The following is a 20,824-nucleotide window of genomic DNA, read 5'->3' as shown; positions in this document are numbered from 1 at the left end:
CCCAGGGAACAATTTGATGCTGTACAAACGTTTCTCCAACTATTTTAAATCAGCCTTCATTTGAACAAAAGCTGAGCACAAGAGGTACAATCCTTTATTCAGCTCCTAAACATCTAATTTTGGTGATTTTATTCAACCTTTAGCTGATTTTGAGGTTCATTGGAAGGTTGATTTAAGGCTAAGTATGCGCTTAATCAGTAATCAAATAAACTTATTAATTGTGTTTAAATAAAATAAAAACACTCTCTTGTGCCTATTTTTACCATTAGCTGCGTCTATTTCCAGAATAGATGTTTAGGAATGTATAAATTAATCTGTGTGAAAACTGGGAATTGAACTTGGACCTCCTGATTTATAGCCACTTACCTTAGCACCTACACCACACACATTTGTATACATACATATCCTCGAATACAAGATCATTACTTATTGTGTTTGAATAGTCAAGAACATAAGTTGAACTAAGTCTGTACTGAGGCTGAAGAAGCGATGTAGACTTCACGAAAACATGCTTGGGTCAGCTGTCAAAAACTCTTTGATTAAAGGTTGAACAACAAATGATTAATTCTGGAGCAACATTTGAAAAGGGCATACAAGCATTGGTAAACAATGACTTCACACGTTGCTCCTGAGCTCCCATCAGCTTATTCACAAAAACTAAGACCGTTCAGATAGAGCAAACATCGATCTTTCGGATAACGGTGTTCATTTGCGTGGGCGGGCTTCTGTTATGCCCTACGGAACGTTTTCGAAAAGAGACACAAGACCTCTTGGGCCCTTTTCAAATGTTGCTCCAGAATTCTGCATGTTGATGTATGTTTAAAAGCTGGTTACCCAGATGAATAATATTCTATTCAACAGCCATCTTTGTATTGCTGATTAAAGAGGTTGGACAAGCCATACTTCAGACCAATATTTAGCTGTCATTGTGTTCAGCCATTGTCACCATTAACCAGTTATTGTTCAGCTAATACCTTCACATTGTTACTTGGGACATCTTGAGAATACATAGATTCGTAGAATTCAAGGATAATCACCTTGTGGAATTTATGTAGTTATTTGGGAAAAGCTATTTAGAAGATGTTCATGGAAGGTTGGGGTCCCAGGAGATCATTTATTTGCTATTTGAATCTATCAGTGCATTACTTAGTGAAATTCCAGTAATCTTTTACAAAAGATTCTCGATGACGTGTGATAATGGCGTTACCCGTAAGGTGAGAAGATGGGTTGCGGCTGCAAATCGGGTCTTTTTCGAACTGCAAATCCAGTTGAAGTCCCGCGTAGGCTGTGAACGAAGGTAAGACTTGCGTTGCACAAGATTCTGATTCTTCCGGTCGCCTCATATGTTGATGAATGGTTTTCATTGACGATATGGGTGCGTGTTGTACTGTTAACACCAATTGGTGAGTTATTGCCGGCGGAGGTTGAATGATGAGCTGATACGAATGACTGCTGAAGCTGGTTGGTTGAAAGAAACGGCGTTTTGAGAAGCGGCATGATCTTTCCAATCTCTTCTGGTCGTTGGATCTAAACGTGTGCTGAGGATGCGTATTAGAAGAATGTCCCAATGTTCCGTCTGTTCTCCAAGCTGCTTGAGAATTGGAACACTCGCCTCGAATTTTTCCACCAAGCTATGGAGTTCGGTGGCTGATTTGCGTTTGAGAGGGGCGAATTCGAAAATAGTGTCCTCATATGACTGCTTCAGTCGATCGGTGTTCTAAAAATGGTCCAGCAGGAGATTCCATACTACCGGATAGTTGATGGCACTGATTAGGATGAACTGGTTCAACTGTAGGGCCTCGTCTGCTAGCGATGGTCGTAGGTAGTAGAATTTCTGTATGTTAGACAGAGCGGTGGACGAATGCACCAGCGATACGAACAAGTCGTGGAAATTTAACCAGTGCTTGCTGTTGAACACTGGAAGTTTGACGTCCGGTAGTTGTACCTGCGATGCAGACGGTAGCGATTGCGGTGGTTCAGAATTGATTGGAGAGAGGGTTTCATTGAGCGGTGACTTGTTGTGTGCCAGAAGAAAACCTTTGATGCGGTAGTAGGCGGTCTCCAGCTTAGACCGCTCTTTGAGGAGGGTTTCCAGAGCAGGGTCTCGAGCTCGTTCTGGACTTCGTTGTAGTCTACCCACAGCTTCGTAAGATGTTCAAGCCGCAACGGGTACCTCATCGGCGTGGGTTTCCTCGTCGTATCCATCGACGAATAGCTTGATGAGGTTGAGTGATGTAATAAGGCTCTTCTGCCGCACCTTGAGGGACTTGAGTTTGCGATCGTTGGACATTAGGACGTCACGAGAAGTATCTGTAAAGCATAGACGAGCGTAGCCCACACAAAACGGAAACGAGCGATATAGCCCGAGCAGAAGAAAATAACAAGTGAATAACATATCAAGGTTTTTATCTTAAATACTACCATATGTACTTTGATATGCCCTTAATTAGCATAGAGCGATATAGGAATTGCAATTACCTCCTAGAGGCAACTAATTATAATTTGCCTTGTATTGATTAGGACAGGTCGTCGAGAGCGGGATAATATGATCGGAATCGGTTCCGGAAGGAGTGCTTCTTCGACGGAATGGTCGACTTCCAAGATGGCGGGTTCACTGTTGAACTTTCTGGGTTTCACAAGCAGTTTCACTCTGGCAGTTACTCACAGGCGCTGGACTGTCAGACTAGCGGAGATTCCGTCTCGAAGGACCATTTTGTCGAGAGAACAGCGAGCAGCAGCAGGACAGAATTGGCCGTTGGATGATTCCTCAGTAGTCAAGCGGGACGGTTCTTGGTTTAGTGATGGCGAATGCAGTAAAACACTGATACACACACGTTAGCTCACGAAAACCACTTTTTTTATTGATTAACTATATGCATCTTAACTTTATTATTGTATAACTAAATAGTTCTAGAATCTAATTTATAGATTGAAATTCACTTGTGATTTTTCCACATTTTTTCATATACACTTAATTCACTTCTTGTAATGGTGTCGAGATGGTGCTCTGCAGCAAGAAAGAGAGCGATATCGAAACGTCGACTTCGACGAAGCGGCTGACGTACGGGTGGCGCACAACTTCTCTTTTTCGTGTAATTAATGATGTACACGAACAGTATATAACCAGGAAAGGGCATAAGCGTAACTAGGTCATATCTGTAGGGGGGGGGGGGGGGAGGGGGGGCAAGGCCATAACGATATGGATTTTTTATACTAAAAAGATACTTTTCGCCTGAATTGCGTGATCTTTTATCCGAAATGGATTATTCTGGAGGGGGCCAGGCCCCCCTGGCCACCCCCTATTTACGCCAATGGGAAAGGGCCCTCGGCTTCGTGAAAAGCCACTCTCTCGTTAGCTTTTTTACAGTTGGTGAGGACAAGCCCGTGTACAAGAGAGGTATTTTGAGGGTTAACCCCTCCCATTGCCGATGTTCCATACATTAGGCGCCCCTCCACCCTTTGTAAAAATTAGGGAAATCCCCTCCTTTGTCACCTTTTTTGTGCACGGGCCTGGGTGGAGAATCGCGCGACTATTTGCCTTGGTCGATCGGTCGGTTTTCCCGGTAGTGATGGAGATGCTAGTGTTGCTTCCGCAGAATTGCTCGAGACTTTTCGAGTGGCCGACGATTTTCAGGTAAGAGTGATGGGGACGAGAGCGTTGAATGCGCAATCGGAAGCACGCGACTTTTTTCGTTGGTAGGTCGGTTTTCACGGTTAAGTAAACGATCAATGCGCTGACGCGTTTAATATTGAACGACCATTGACGTATTCATAATCGTGATGAAGACCACGAAGTGTATTTTTATATAACTAGTGGATCATATCACCACAGACAAACAGACGTAACACCTTGAACGTTTTTCATGGAAATCCATCGTCCAGTTCACACCACCATCACCTGCTGGAAAAGTTGCACGAATCACTGTGTTGTGCAATATCGTCAACAGAAGGCGCTAGAGTGAAACGTCAAACGTATAGAAAAACGATGCGCGCGCCTCTGGTTGTGAAAGCCACAACTATGAAAATTTAAAATGATCGTTACAAGCGTGGTCGATGGAAATTTTGCAAGTGTTACGTCTGTTAGGTGGCTCCAAGATCCACACCTTACCCTGCCCTACTAACAAATACTCCTTCCCGAGACAACTGTGGGGATGCTGTCGATTCCACGGTTTCTAGTAACAACGGTTGTCGAACTAACATTCCTTCCCCTTTCCCGATGACCGTGGCCGGTGCCGTTATAGACTTTCAAATATTGAACTCTCGAATTGTGCACATTGAGAGTGTGTAGCTAGTCCCAAGCACCATTCAATGGTTCTCTGTGCAACTTCATTTGTTCTGGTCAATCACGGAGTAGCAACTACGATGTGTACGGTTATCTTTGCTTTGCTTTGCTTTTCTGTGCACGGGCCTGGGTGAGGATCTAAAGACTTTAGACGTTCAGGGCAGACGTAAAATGCTTCTTATTTATGCTCATAAAATAGAAAATTAGCCAACGACGTTAACCTATCAACCAGTTCATCATTGAGACTTTTTGCACTTAATCTTCTTTCTTAAAACTCTATCACGTGCTATAACATCAATAGTACTTACTTCGTGAGAAGCATGTTGCTTACAGTTGTTGTCATCGGATTCTATCAGGTAAAGATGCAATCACTGTGCTGCAACAAATACCGTCTTCGTAGTGAGCCTTCAGCGCCAAGAAAGCATCGGAAGCCTGCCGAAAGCAAATTAACGCCTTTACAAGGAATTTTACTTCTGCCTGAAGCAACATAAATACGACAACGGTAAATGTGCAACGTGTATTCCTTCGCGTATCCCGGTACTACGGTGGTGGCCAGACGGGGTGGGAAAGCACATAAGAAAAGGTTCCAAGCCATATGGCCACAAGCAGCTTTATCTAGCCGGAGCGGCGCGCGTGTAGCGATAGGTGAACACTTAGCTGCCGGAAGTTTGCGGAAGGAAATATCTTGATTGGTGGTTGGTTGGTCGGAGCGATAAAGAGACACTTGTGTGCTTTGTTGGCTTCGGTTCAACTTTTAGTGCTGGGTTTCCGGATCTGGGTGGTGCATAATTTCTTCGTCAAGTACGGCGAGAGCTAGTACCATGACGACGACGGCTTATCGGAATTTATGCGCTCATGTGCGAGACGCGTTAGAGCTAGAGCTTGGGTCGATGGCAGTCAGTCAGAGTGTGTGTATTCAAATTGTGTAACGTATCGTTCATCAAGCTGTTGTTAAACCCCGGGTTCGAAGAAGGATCCTCGTAAAATTTATGAAAGTTACAATAAAGACTTGCAGCAAGATAAATTTGATCATCGCCCTACTCGGTTCCATGCCATCAATTTCGTTGGAATTTCATCATATTAAGAGCAGCACCATCCATCGCATCGGCGCGGCGTCCTTGGTTGGAATTGTGGACAAAACGGTAAAACTCTGCGACAGGCATAATGAGACAGAATGAGTGAGTAATGGCACGATTTTACTCGCATAGGCATGTTTGGCATGTTATGAATAAAAGGCTCTCGAAACGCTTCTTTACTGCATATGTGTTTTTACATTATTGTCGCAGAACTTTATCATCCGACTCACGGTACATCGAACGCCCCATGTAACAAGAGCAGATAATTAGCTCCAATTATGATCAATTACCCATTCGCACATGGATGGAACCGGGACGGGCTGAGGAGGCAAGCCAGAGAGTTTCAATGCTGTCATCATCGCCACCACTCACGTTCGTTCGCTCACTCGTTGTCGTTGCCATCGATGGTATCGACCGGGTTTCTGATTATTGGCAGCACCAGGCATGCTTAATTATTATTTTCATCAAGTCTTTCATCCACATCCAGGAACTGAGTTGGTGCGGTGATGCCGTATAGTGTGACGACGGGCGCCAATCACATGGTTACGTACGGATGGATGCATCATGCGACGATGAAGACATGCAACAACGTTGTGAACGTGGCTGTGTATGTGTGTGCTCGATGGTGCAGGAAAACTTCAAAGAAGGACCGCCGCAGTGCAGGGCTCTTCGATACATCCTCGTTGTTGTATGAGGCGTTATGGTAAATATAATAACTTCTAAGGAATTACGAGCTTCAGAAATGTATGCATCAACAACGGAGGAATTCTGCCAAGAGTTGGTACCTGATATGTGAGTTCAGCAGAAATACCAAGAGCTAAGTTGTCGCGCTTCCATTTTTACGACACTTTGAGTGGATTATTTAATTAGGATGTGCGTGCATACGAACGAGAGTTTTCGTTTTTGTTGGAAATTTCTTCGAGCAAGGAAGAGTGACAAAGGATGAAATACGTTTCCCCGAAAATAATTTCACCGAGTGTGATTTTTTACTAAATTGATTGTGTATTCTAAAGGGATCAACCACTTTTTCCCAATTCATCAATAGTGAAAACAACGAGGTGGTAACAGATCTAGGAGTATGTGCACAGGACGAAAGACTTCCGGCCCCTGACCTCCAGGAGATTGAGGAGGAGGTTGGCCAATTGAAAAACAACAAAGCCGCTGGAGCAGATCAACTTCCAAGCGAGCTTCTAAATTACGATGGAAAAGCACTACACTGGGTCATTACTCAGATTTGGGAAGAGGAAGCATTACTGGAGGAATGGATGGAAGGTATCGTGTGTCCCATCTACAAAAAGGGCGACAAGTTGGATTGCGGGAACTATCGCGCGATCGCACTACTGAGCGCTACCTACAAGATTTATGCCGCCGTCTATCACCAATTGCAAGAGAATTCCTGGGGCAATATCAGGCTGGATTCATGGGTGATCGCGCTACAACGGACCAGATGTTCGCCATCCGCCAGGTGTTGCAGAAATGCCGCGAATACAACGTGCCCACACATCACTTGTTCATCGATTTCAAATCGGCGTATGATACAATCGATCGAGAACAGCTATGGCAGATTATGCACGAATACGGATTCCCGGATAAACTGACACGGTTGATCAAGGTGACGATGGATCGAGTGATGTGCGTAGTTCGAGTATCAGGAACACTCTCGAGTCCGTTCGATTCTCGCAGAGGGTTACGGCAAGGTGATGGTCTTTCGTGCTTGATGTTTAACGTTGCTTTAGAGGGTGTAATTAGGAGAGTGGGGATAAACACGAGTGGAACGATTTTTATGAAGTCCGTTCAGCTGCTTGGTTTCGCCGATGATATTGATATTATTGCTCGTAAATTTGAGACGATGGCGGAAATGTACATCCGACTAAAGAGTGAAGCCAGACGAATCGGATTAGTCATTAATGTGTCGAAGACAAAGTACATGATGGCAAAGGGCTCCAGGGAGGAATCACCGCGCCCGCCACCCCGAATTTATATCGACGGTAATGAAATCGAGGCGGTTGAAGAATTCGTGTACTTGGAATCACTGGTGACCGCCGACAACAACACCAGTAGAGATATTCAGAGGCACATTGTGGCAGGAAATCGTTCTTACTTTGGACTCCGCAGAACTCTACGATCGAATAAAGTTCACCGTAACACGAAGTTAACTATCTACAAAACGCTGATTAGACCATTAGTCCTCTATGGGAACGAAGCATGGACTCTACGTGCAGAGGACCAACGCGCTCTTGGAGTTTTCGAACGGAAGTTGTTGCGTACCATCTACGGCGGAGTGCAGATGGAAGACGGGACTTGGAGAAAGCGAATGAACCACGAGCTGCATCAGTTGCTGGGAGAACCAACCATCGTCCATACCGCGAAAATCGGGAGGCTACGGTGGGCGGGTCACGTCATCAGGATGTCGGATAGCAACCCGACTAAAATGGTTCTCGAGAGTCAACCGACCGATACAAGAAGACGTAGAGCGCAGCGAGCTAGGTGGGTCGACCAAGTGGAGGACAATCTGCGGACCCTACGCAGAGTGCGGAACTGGAGACAAACAGCCATGGACCGAGTGGAATGGAGGCGGCTACTATGTACAGCAGAGGCCACCCAGGTCTTAGCCTGATCGGTAAGGTAAGTAAGGAAAGAACGAGGTGTGTTTTGATCTGCGGTTCACAGGAATTTACTCTTCAAGAACGAGTACCCGTAAACGGTATGTGCAAAATAGTGCTTCTTGTTTATGATGAAAGTCAAGTGGGATAACGTCAAAGAGAACTTCGAGCGCTGTTGTGGGAATTGGAGAGAACGTTCCAAACATGCACATTCTTTGAAGGTGGCCTAATTTTGATTGGATCGTTCTCACTTCGCCCTTCTGCCATCACACAAAACATCCATAAGCCAATATTCACCGAACAACAGTTATGTAAATCCATTTGATACATTTGGGTTTGAGACACTAATTTTTACCAAAGGTTCACCGGCATTGCCCGAAGGCCATACAAGCTTTCTTGATTCTGAACTTTTCAAAGTTAGGTGTTCAGGAAAGCTTGGAATCAAGAATAACTCCAACGTACCGTAAACCGGGGTCAAATTGATCTTCGGGTCGAAATTGATCACACGTGTTTCGGATAGGTTTAGCATATTTTAAGTAATTTCTTTTCAACTATCGTGCAGTTGGGAACCGATACTAAAAGATATTTGCTTGGAAACTATTTGAAGTATGTTTTAGCTAACGGAAAATCGTCTGATCAATTTCGACCCGGAGATCAATTTGACCCCGGTTTACGGTACTTCACCTGTTTAGTCACATCGATTTCAGAATTAAAGAGACGCAAAAGTCAAACGCCATTACGGTTTCGCTTCTTCGTGAAATTAGCAATACCTATAGACTGTTTCAGAAATTATAAATACACTTTGTTTATTAAATTAAATGAACTATTCTAATGATTTTTACCAACTTCTTTCAGAGTATAGCATATTGTACTCCTTATTTTTACATTTCCTTTCAATTGTCTTGATATTTTAAAGAACAGTCGAGTTCTTTAACAAATAACTTAATTTTTCAAATTTGCATTTGCACAAAGGTGTTTTTTAATGATATCAACATTATTTATAACTAAATACCAAAAAAAGTCTAAATGTTTATCACATTCGCTTTCTCAACAAGTTGTCTAAGGAATGCCTTTATCAAAATTTGGGAAAAATCGATAAAGGCATTTTTACAACATTTTTTCGGAGATCAAGTTTCTTATTTTTTAAGGTTTTTCACGGAACATAAGAACTACTACACCGTTTCTTAGCTTTCCTGAACGCATTTAATCTAATCAAACTTATTTTTTCAGCTCTTTCGATCCTTCAGATAGCAAAGCTTGTCATACCATAAAAACGAATGCAGTAAGCAGTAATTAAGACATTCGTTTGCTTAACGTTTGTTGCTACTGCTGTTGTTGAGAAATTTGAAACAAAAAAAATGTATTGAGAAGTCCCGTAATGGGGGTTCTTGTTCAAATATTCCAGTAAAAATTACTCTTACCAATCGAGAAATATCTTTTATTATCGATACAGCAATTTTTATTGTGTTTAGAAAATAAATATTTTATCAGTGAGATTTTTTTCTTTTCTACTATACTACATTTTTTGACCACTTTGTGCAACTTCAAATTTTAATCATCTCGTTTACATAGCCCTATTCTTTAACTTTTACCAGAAACATCAACAAAATTGGTATTATTTGCTTCGTTAGCATGCTTACTATAAGAGCTAGAAGAAACTTTTTCGAATATTGTGTTCATATTGAAATGGCAGTTAATCGTTAGTGTATTTATAATTTCTGAAACAGTCTATACATGTTTTATTATGATTTACCGAAAGGCCACTACCTGAAGAGCTCTTTGCATCAGGTCGAAAAGGGTGCTGATCCACATACTGACTAACAATGTTAGGTAGTCGTCAGCATAATCCTAAATAGAAAACCCGCAATTATTGAGTTGCTTCAATAGCGTATCTGCTACGAGATTCCACAAAAGTGGTGTCAAGATTCCCCCTTGGGGGCATCCACAAACACTCAATTTCCTAATCGCTACTTGGCGCAATGTCGAGAAGTGATGTCGGTTTTTGAGCGTTTGGTTAATCAAGTTGGAAATCATTGGAGATATATGTACCATGATCCCGTTCGGCTTCCAATATGGCATCGAAAGGCATGTTGTCAAAGGCACCCGCAATATCTAAGAAAACATCTAAGCAAGATTGCTTTTCAGCGAATGCCTTCTCGATATCGTAAACAACCTCGTGTAAAAGTGTCACAGTGGGCTTACCAGATTGATAGGCATGTTGGTTCACATGAAGAGGCACGTTGGTCAGATGAACATCACGGATACCCGAGCAGAAAGGAATAACAACAGCATAAGGAGCAGTGTTATTTGGGAAAAATAACTGAATAATAAAATCGATTATTTTTAAGTTATTACCATAACATATTGTGATATAAACTTGTCTGTCATAAGCGGCAAAATAACAAATTCCATAACAAAAAATGTTCCTGGAAAACTATTTCAATAACTTATTTTGTTAGTTTCAATAACAACTTAATAACAGTTAATTCGGGAAATATGTCAATAACAAATTTTGATATTAATATGTTATTGATAATAATCGGAGAGCAGAATTTGCTATGATATCAAACTCGTTACTAAATAAGTTATAATATTTATTTTATAAAATTATTCGCTTTGTCTCACAAACCCGCCAATAACATGAGGTTCATCACTCTGACATAAGAAATATTTTCAAATGATCGAAAAATACTATATTCAGCTTTTAATTCATTCTAAGAGATTTGAAGTCGCATGATAATCGAACTTTAGTAATTTCTATATTATCAAATACGACGAGCTTCGATTTCCACCTGTAATTAATAAACTGTTATACTTTAATTGTTTTCGGAGCACGTGTGACCTTTGTTTTTTTTTTCAGCATAGAAAATGAAGAATTTTTAGAATGCTCAACAGTTTTGCAGAAAAATTTTGGGATATTGGTAATATTGTACAGATTATTACCATTTTCCTGGATTCAAGAGTTATGTCGAATATTTCTCCTGGATTCTACAAGAATTCCTCAAAAAATTTAGCTTTAATTTCTCCTGAACTTCCTCTGATGATTCCTACAGGACTTTCACCAGGAATGTTTGCAATATTTTTTTTCCAAAATTCCTCTATTAATTTCTCTAAGGATTCCGTCAAAAACTCCTTTTATGTTTATCAAATGACTTTGTCATTAAATTCTTCCAAAAATTTGTCGACGGATTTGTTCATAAACTTTTCCATAAATGACTCCAAAAATCTTCCAGAAATTTCTCCAAGAGTTCTTTGACGGAATCTTTCATGGATTTTCAAAGACTCCTCGAAATTCCTCCAGAATCCTGCTTAGAATCCCTTCAAGGGTTTCTTCAGAATTTCCTGTGATCATTAGTTCTGAAGTTCATCTTAAGATTTCTCTGAAAATTTCTTTGAGGATTTCATTATGAGTTTTTCCGAAGAATTCTCCGGGAGTTTTTCATAAGATTCTGCCAAAAATCCTAATAATTGCTCAGAAAAATTAACTTCGAAATTTCTAAAAAAATTGCGCCAGTAGTTCTCTTGAAGACTTCTCCAGGGATTTATCGAAAGGTTCCCCAAGAACTTCCAAGTGCTTATCCGAAAATTATTTAAAGAATTCTTAAAAAGAGTCGTTCAGGAATTTCCTTTTTAACTGAATACAAAAATGGAACAACACAAAGGGATAGGTCATAATTGTCGAATTGTTGCTGTGATTTCAAAACTTGTTACTGTTGTGCTATTGCTGATAAGTTGATCAATAGTACAACAATAACTAAACTTGTACTTCAACAAAACATGTTATTTAAATAATCAATAGCTTGATTATAACAAAATCAGATTGTCCAACAAAATTTGTTATGGAAAAGTTATGCCTTGATAATTTATTAATTACAAAACAAGATATAAAAACAGGTTAAGTGATTTCATAGTTATTAACTTGCTATTCTCCTCTGCTCGGGTATAATTATCGACAATGCTTTCTAAGCACTTTAGAAGAAAAGAGGTCAAACTGAGAGGTCTGAAACTCTTTGCTTCTTCATACGACGCACGACCCAGTTTCGAAATGATCTTCACAGTAATATCCCGCCATGATTTGGGAATATACTCAGTAGCAAAACTGCAAAGAAGTATTTTTTTTTCAAAACATGTTCGAAATAATCAAATCCCTTCTGAAGCAAAATAGGACAAATCCCATCTGTCCCAGGAGATTTGAAAAGAGCAAAGCTATTAAGTGCCCACTCGATCGATTCTATAGTTACAATACTCCGAGCCGAAGCTGAAGAATCATAACTACAAGAAAAGACATCAGGTTCATCCGAAGATGAACGCGCTGAACGGGCTCGTTTAGAAGTTAGCCATCAATGTTAACTTCTTCTCCCGATCAGCCTAGATAGCTGAGTAGTGTTGGTAGCGGTTGTTTCAATTGGCTAAGAATAACACTACGGACCACCTGTTCTGGGGGTAAAAGTCCACTTAGCAGGGAGCCCCTATCCAAGGTGTCAGGCGACCCGTGCTGATGGATGAATGGTTAAGGGGGTTTAAAATATGCCCGATCTTTAACGGAGCCCGTAACATAGGTAGATCGCTTTCATGTGTTGCGTTACGGTTCAAGATCTACCAAACCGAACCCTTTTTTTTTCTGTTCGGGTGAGCCACTGCGACCAGTATTTAGATCTTTTGTGGCATTACCCGTATCCTTAGTATTTAGTGCATGTCGTACTACTCCATTGTCATTGAGAGGCAATGAAGCATCGATTTCTGTACAGTTCCTTTTTCGTTATCCCAGAGGTGCAAGAAATAGATTGAGATAAAAAGGTCCCGTTATCATAGAGATTTAAATCCCAGCGAAAGAGCGCCCCTAATCAAACACAATCTATTTGAATACAGAGAAAAACAAAACGGTGGTACTGATATTTATCCATGCATCGGAACTCTAGCCCCATCCATGTCTTGCTTCTAGTTTAGTCCCAGAACAACAAAGAAAAACCCGGGACTTTAGGCTAGTTGCAAAACTCTGTCAAATTAGAGAATGTGTTCTGCAATAAGAATGCACGTGAGTCCTTGAATTACCAGAACTTAACAGTCCTTGATAGGTTAGTACGCAATTAGATACGTAAAGCATGTTTGTTTTCCTAACATGAAATGTAGTCTCGGGTGGGCAAAGTCCGATTCTTTAACTATCAGCAAGGCAGAATAAATGCAATTTTAGAAACTGTCACCAGTAACAAGGACTTTGTACCATGAATCCTTATTACCAAAACACATTACCCCAACTTGACAAACCGGATGTCACTAGGGTTCGGTTTGGTAGATCTTGAACCGTAACGCAACACATAAAGGCGATCTACCTACGTTACGGGCTCCGTTAAAGATCGAGCATATTTTAAACCCCCCTAACCATTCATCCATCAGCACGGGTCGCCTGACACCTTGGATTGGGGTTCCCTGTTTAGTGGACTTTTACCCCTGGAACAGGTGGTCCGTAGTGTTATTCTTAGCCAGTTGAGACAACCGCTACCGACACTACACAGCTATCTAGGCTGATCGGGAAAAGAAGTTAATATTGATGATCAACTTCATTCGGACCCGAACAGCCGAAAACCGAACCCTAGTGACATACGGTTTGTCAAGTTGGGGTAATGTGTATTGGTAATAAGGATTCATGGTACAAAGCCCTTGTTACTGGTGACAGTTTCTAAAATTGCATTTATTCTGCCTTGCTGATAGTTAAAGAATCGGACTTTGCCCACCCGAGACTACACTTGATGTTAGGAAAACAAACATGCTTTACGTATCTAACTGCGTACTAACCTATCAAGGACTGTTAAGTTCTGGTAACATTCTTTAATTTGACAGAGTGCAACTAGCCTAAAGTCCCGGGTTTTTCTTTATTGTCCTGGGACTAAACTAGAAGCAAGACATGGATGGGGCTAGAGTTCCGATGCATGGATAAATATCACTACCACCGTTTTGTTTTTCTCAGAATTCAAATCGATTGTGTTTGATTAGGGGCGCTCTTAAACTGGGATTTAAATCTCTATGGGATCTATGACAAAAGGTCGAAGGTCAAAAGATCGAAGGTCATAAGGTCGAAAATCGAAAGGTCGAAAGGACAAAAGGTCGAAAGGTCAAAAGGTCGAAAGGTCGAAATATAAAAATAACTTGGACAAAAGGTCGAAAGGTCGAAATGACAAGCGGTCAAAATTTGGAAAGATCGAAATAACAAAAAAATAACCATGACAAAGGGTCGAAAGGTCGAAGGGTCAAAAGGTCGAAAGGTCGAAAGTTCAAAATAAAAAAATAATAAGGCCAAATGTCGAGAGGAAGAAGGTTGGAAGGTCAAAGGCTCGAAGGCTGTAGTTAGTAATAAATCTGAAAGGCCAGGATTCGTAATGCACGAAAAGTGGATTTCAAATTTATTCAAGTACCTGCAGCGCGATGATTTACGCCAAAAATATTTTTCGCATTGCGTCACTCATAATAAATATGAGTTTTAGCCTGGAATAAAAAGAAATGGTCAAAACGAATAGAAAAATTACGTATAAAGTATCAAAAATGCAATGTCTAATAAGTACATTGAATTAGAAGTTATTAAAAAAAAATAAAACGTAACGTTGATCTTCACATCTTTTGATATTTAAGTAAATCTTTGTTGGAGATCTCTTTGGACATTCTTAAAATAATCGCTGTGATAGTATAACTAGAAAGAACGACCTATTTTTAAAAGAAGGAAAAATATTATACACAATTATATCATTAGTAAGTACGCCAAAAGTTATCAAAAACCATTACTGGAAAGAACAGCCTATGTTCAAAAGAAGGTAAAATTATATAGGAAAAATAATGGTAGTCACGCCAATAGCTGTAAATATGTTACTACAAAAAAATAAATAAAAAAACAACAACATAAAAACATGATTTGAAATAGTTTACCTATTTATTGAATTCATTGCTTCATATAGTAATATCTATGCTAATTAAAAAACTCTTAAGGACTAATGCGATTCCTGTTACATGATCTGAAATGTTGCTGGGCGAGTACTTGGACATCAAATGTTTAATGCATAATAACCAAATATGTGCCAAAATTGTCGCTTACATCACTTTGCAGAACTATGCCAGTGAAGAAGATCACTTTGAAGAAAATATTGCGAGTTTTTTTTTTAAATGCTCCCTGTGACGGTATAACTCGAAGAAATGATAAATTTTTCAAAAAAGGCAAAATTTCAGAAACGAATATATTATTAGTAAGTAGACAACAAAATGTCAAGAAGCACTACTAGAAATAACAGCCTATGTTTAAAAGAAGGCAAAATTCTATTAAAAAAAATATAGTAATAATGTCAACAACTGAAAAAAGGCATTACAAGAAAGAAGAGCTTATCTTTGAAAAAAGGCTAAACTCTATAAAATAAATTAATAGTAGTAACGCCAATAATTGTTCAAATGAATCATGCATTCTACAACAAACAAGTACTAGGAAAACGCCAACTATTATAAAAACCCACTCTAATTAAAGGTTGGACTCCCGTTCCGGTCAGGAAAATTGTCGACTTCTTAGGAATGGTGCATGCTTGTCATATAATATAAAAATTCATACAATGACAGGCAAAGAAAGCCCTTCAATTGATAACTGCGAAAATACTAAAAGAACACTAAGTTGAAAAGATGCAGGCATAGCTGCAGTGAGAATGTAAAGTAAGAAGGAAGAGGAAAGAAAAAATTTATGGTTATTTTGATCTTCTGTATCATCGTCATTGTTCCCCTTCATCCATTTTTCAATTCGACCTTTCGACCTTTTGTCCTAGTTTAGTTTTTTTTTCAATTTCGACCTTTCGACCTTTTGACCCTTCGACCTTTCGACCTTTCGAGCTTTTGTCCTTTCGACCTTTTGTCCTAGGTATTTTTCTTTATTTCGACCTTTCGACCTTTTGACCCTTCGACCTTTTGACCCTTCGACTTTTTGACCGTCGACCTTTTAACCTTCGACCTTTTATCCTACAACCATCTCTATGATAAAGGGACCTTTTCATCGCAATCGATTTCTTGCACCTCTGGGATAACAAAACAGGAACTGTACAGAAATCGATGCTTCATTGCCTCTCATTGACAATGGAGTAGTACGACATGTACTATATACTAAGTATACGGGTAATGCCACAAAAGATCTAAACACTGGTCGCAGTGGCTCACCCGAACAGAAAAAAAATAATCCGAAGATGTAACATCCACACATCCAGGGAAGTGTGTGATGAATAAGCATTTAAGTACTTCCTCATCGAAGGAAGTCAGATCGCCATTTGGCAAACGAATTTCGTTCACTCGAAAATTCTTAGATTTCGCTAGGATTTTGTTTAACCTACTGACTTCCTTCAAACTGCAAACATTTATACAAAGGTTCTTCCAGTCGGATCGTTCAGCAGACCGGAAAGCTTTTCTGTAGGCCTTGGGAGCCGACCTGAAAGCATCCGAACCAGTCGAACGTCGTTTGTTCCAACTCTTTCTACATTGTTTCCTGAGTTTCGCCAAATCAGAGTTTCACCAAGGGGTTTCTCTTGTGATGCACACAGACCGTAGAGAGCATGCTTCTTCAAAAGCTTCCATGATGAAGGTCGTTGTAGCATAAACGGCATCATCTAAATAACTTGGAGTGTCAATGAATGGTGAGTATTCATGAAATTTGGCCGCAACCAAATCAGTTAAAAGATCCCAGTTTGTTGACAGAGGATTGCTGAAACGCAATGTTTGCAAAGTAACATTTAAATGTTCAAAAAAGATGTAGCGATGGTCAGATAAAGATTCTTCATCTGACACATGCTAATTGGTCAGCTCGTGACTAATTCTACTGGAGCAGTGATCACCATTATATGGTGAGCATTAGCATCACTGCCAACAATTAGCGGAAGGCGCTTTGAAGTGCTGTATGCGATGACTTGTATGAAAGCATCCGTAAGGGATTATTCATCATGCGGTAAATAAATCGAACAATAGACGTATTACCTGTTGATGTTTCCGACAGATACATCAATTGTGATAGCACATACATCTTTGGTGGTTAGTTCAGAGATAGTGTGGCAACTATTGCGTTGTTGACAAGCACACAGGCTCGAGACATGACACGCGAGTTTGCCATTTTATGTTTACTGACAGTAGCAAATACTGGGTTTACAAGGTTTCCTAGATAGAAATTCCCCTTACGAAAGTAAGGTTTTCGGACCAAGGTCGCTTGGGCTGTACCATTTTGCATAAGTCTGCAAATATTGATCGTTGCTGTTCTTTTATGCTGAAGAATGATCTGAGCTATACTAACCGTAGCCACTACCCAAACTATGGAAGATTAAACTCTTCGCAATATCAGCTTAACAAAGAACAGCATCAATAAAACCAGATCGGTATCGATTGGAAAACACCAAAGGCGAAGATACATAGAATACACTGCGTAAATCACATCATGTGAAACCATACAAGTGAAAATTTGAACTAATTATTAACATCTTCATAAGCCCACCCTTATTGAACCTCAAGTTTGAGACTTAAAAAGGGCAACTAATTGTCTCGGAGAAACACAAAGTCCACTGCACCATTGCTCCGGTTTGCGCAGTAAGGGCAAAATACTGTAGAGGTCGCCCTGATACTCCACAGGCTCCGTTAGCGGTTAGGTTTTATTAGACCCCTTGTCATGCATTTCTATGCATGGTAAGTATATAGCCGCATCACACCATGAATTTGGGGTCACCTGTTAGTGGACTCTGATCACCGGAACAGGCGGTCCATAGTGTTAAACTTATCCAATTGAAATAATCGCTACCGACGCTACCCAGCTATCTAGGCTGATCGATACGATCAACTTCATACTGGCTCGAACAACCGCTTAAAATTTCTGCAGGTGCTCCCTCAGTAATTCCTCCAAGGATTCACTTGGAAATTCCTTCTGGATTTTTCCCAGGAACAACACCTAGGATCAATTAAAAAAAATCCTCCAAGGATTGTATTCCTTCAGGTATTCCTCACGGAATTCTTTAAAGAACTTCTCCAGGAATTCTTCCAGAAGTTCCTCCTGGTGGTGTTCAGGGATTCCCCAAGGCCGCGCATCCCAAAATCGGTTTTCGCGGTACATCAGCCTCTTGTGGGCTCGCTTGAGCGATAAGAAAATGCGCAACTGCGACACTTTGGGGCGCCGTGTAAGCCAAGTTTGGGAAGTGCTGACCTACGGAATTCTTTTTAGGATTGCTTCAGGAATTCCTCCTGGGGTTTCTTCAGGAATTCCTCCAGGGATTTGTCTAGGCAGTCCTCCAAGAATTCTTCTAGACATAACCCATGAATTCCTCTAGAGATTCCTCCAGGAATTTCTGTAGAGATTCCAGGGATTCTTGCAGAGATTTCTGAAGTGATTACAAATTTCTGCAGGGATTCCTCCAGAAATACCTGCGGAGGTTTCTCCTGTGGTTCTTGCAGGAACTCCTCAAGGAATTCCTCTAGGAATTCCTCCAGGCATTCCTCCAGGCATTCTTCCAGACATTCCTCCAGGAAATTCTCCCGGTATTTCTCCACATATTCCTCCAGAAATTCTTTTAAATTCTCCGGGGGTTTCTTCAGAATCTCTTCCAGGCATTCCTTTTTGAAATCTTCAGGAATTCTCGCATGCATTCCTTCTGGAATTCCTCTACAGATTCATCTCAGAAATATTCTAGGGATTCCTTCAGAAAAACCTCCAAGGGCTCCTCCAGGGATTCCGCTAGGAATATGTCCAGAAATTTCTTCAGGGGCTTCTCCAGGAATTCTTCCAACGATTGATCCAGGACTTATCCAAGGATTTCTACAGAATTTTTTTAGGGAAAGGAATTCTTACGGCAATTTATGGTGGGATTCCTCCATGAATTCTTACAGAGATTGCTAAAGGAATCCATTTGGGAATTTATCCACGGATTCGTTCAAGTATTCCCCCAGAGATTACTCCAGGAATTGCTTTACGGATTCCTCCAGGAATATAAACATGAAGTCCTCTAGGAATTTCTTTAAAGAATTTTCGAAAAATTCCTCCAGGAATGCATCAAGGGATCCCTCCAGGATTTTCCCCGGGGAGTGCTCCAGAAATTGTTTTGGGGATTCCTCCAGGGATTTCTCTAGAAATTATCCAGAGATTTCTCCAAGGATTCCCCAGGAATTCCTCCGAAAATGGATTTCTTCAGAAATTTTTTTGAAGATTCCTCCAGGAATTCGTCCAGCAAATAATCAAGGAATTCTTCCAGGAAGTCTTCCATGAATTTCTCCAGGAATTCCTCCTGGAGTTCCTCCAGGAATTCCTCTAGGAGTTTCTCCATGGATTCCTCTAGGAATTCTTTAAGAAATTCCTCCTGGGATTGTTCCAAGAATTCCTCCTGAAACTTCACACAGAATTTGTCAAGAATTTCTCCAAAGATTCTTTAAGGCATTCCTTCGGGCTTTCCTACAGGATTTACTCCAGAAATTTTTGGAGGGATTCTTCCAAGCAAATTCCTCCAAGAATTCCTTCAGAAATTTCTTCATGCATTCTTTCAGGAATTCTTCCTATGATTCACGTAAGAATTCCTCTAGGGCATCCTTCAGAAATTCCTTCAGGAATTTCCCAGCAATTTCTCCAGGAATTCCTCCAGGGATTGGTCCTGAAATTCCTCTAATGATTCCTTCAGAAATTTCAGAAATCCTTACACCATCTTTATAGGGATGCATCCTTGGATGCACCTAAGAAATTCATCAGTCTCCAGGAATACCTGAAGATAGTTTTTTTTAATTACTTCAAGGATTTCTAGTTGATCTTGTCCAGCGATTTGTATTGGAATTCTATAAGATAAATTTGAGGAATGCATACACTGCCCCTCTTTGCATTTCAGTCCCATGTTGTTTTTTTCCAAACGCATACCTTTTGTACTAGAACTTCAATTATTTTCAAAGAAATGTATTCGATTCATGTTTGCCCTTTTCGTGGCATATTGAGCTGTGAAATGAGGCGGGAAAGATATCAAATTTGTTTCAAATGACCTCGTGAGTAACAAAACTATGATTCGCATTAGAAACAACATGGGACAAACATGCGAAGAGGGGCAGTACAGGAGCCAGCATATTTTCCATTAAGTCATCTAGGGATTCTTTCACAATTTCCTCCATGAAATCTTTAAGAAATTCATCCACGGATCTGTTCAGGAATCCATCCATGAATTTCTTCAAGAATACCCCCTGTAACTCCTGCAAAGGAATTCCTTCAGAAACTGAGATTATTTTTTTCCTCTCCAAGAAATCATTCAAGCAGTTATCAATGGACTTGTTCAGGAACTCCTCCAGAGAGTCTTCCTGTTGAAGTTTTTCCGGAGATTTTGTGATGGTGTTCCTTCAGAAAGGCCGTCGGCGATTCTTCTAAAAATTTGTCAACGGCTTCCTTCAGAAATTCCCCCAGGGAACGCCTCAACGGTTTCCTCCAACGATTGTTTCAGGTCTTATCCTAGGATTCCTGTAGGAATTTCCTCAGGGATCTCTTTCATCAAAAATTTCTCTTGGAATTTCACCAAGAAATTGTCCGAAAATGTTCCAGAGATTCCTTCAAGGATCCTTCCAGCAGTTTCGTCAAAAGTTCATTCAGGGATTCCATCATGAATTCTTACAATAACTCCTTCTGGCGTTTCTCCAGAAGAAAAAAATGCACGAGTGAAGAAACATCCTTAATCTTCCATCCATTGTTGGCTACTTTTTACCAGCACCACACTGATTCTACACAGGTAAGCTTTTTTAAATCTTGTACAAAATGCAACAGTGTGACTGCCGAAGGGTTAAATAATGCTCTAAAGCCTGTATCCGCAATAATCGGGACACAGAAATACAGCTGTAACTCTGCAATAGATACATTAAAA

The sequence above is a fragment of the Aedes albopictus genome, chromosome 3 (genome assembly GCF_035046485.1).
Source record: "Aedes albopictus strain Foshan chromosome 3, AalbF5, whole genome shotgun sequence".
NCBI lineage: Eukaryota > Metazoa > Arthropoda > Insecta > Diptera > Culicidae > Aedes > Aedes albopictus.
Note: the sequence above shows the minus strand (reverse complement) of the source record.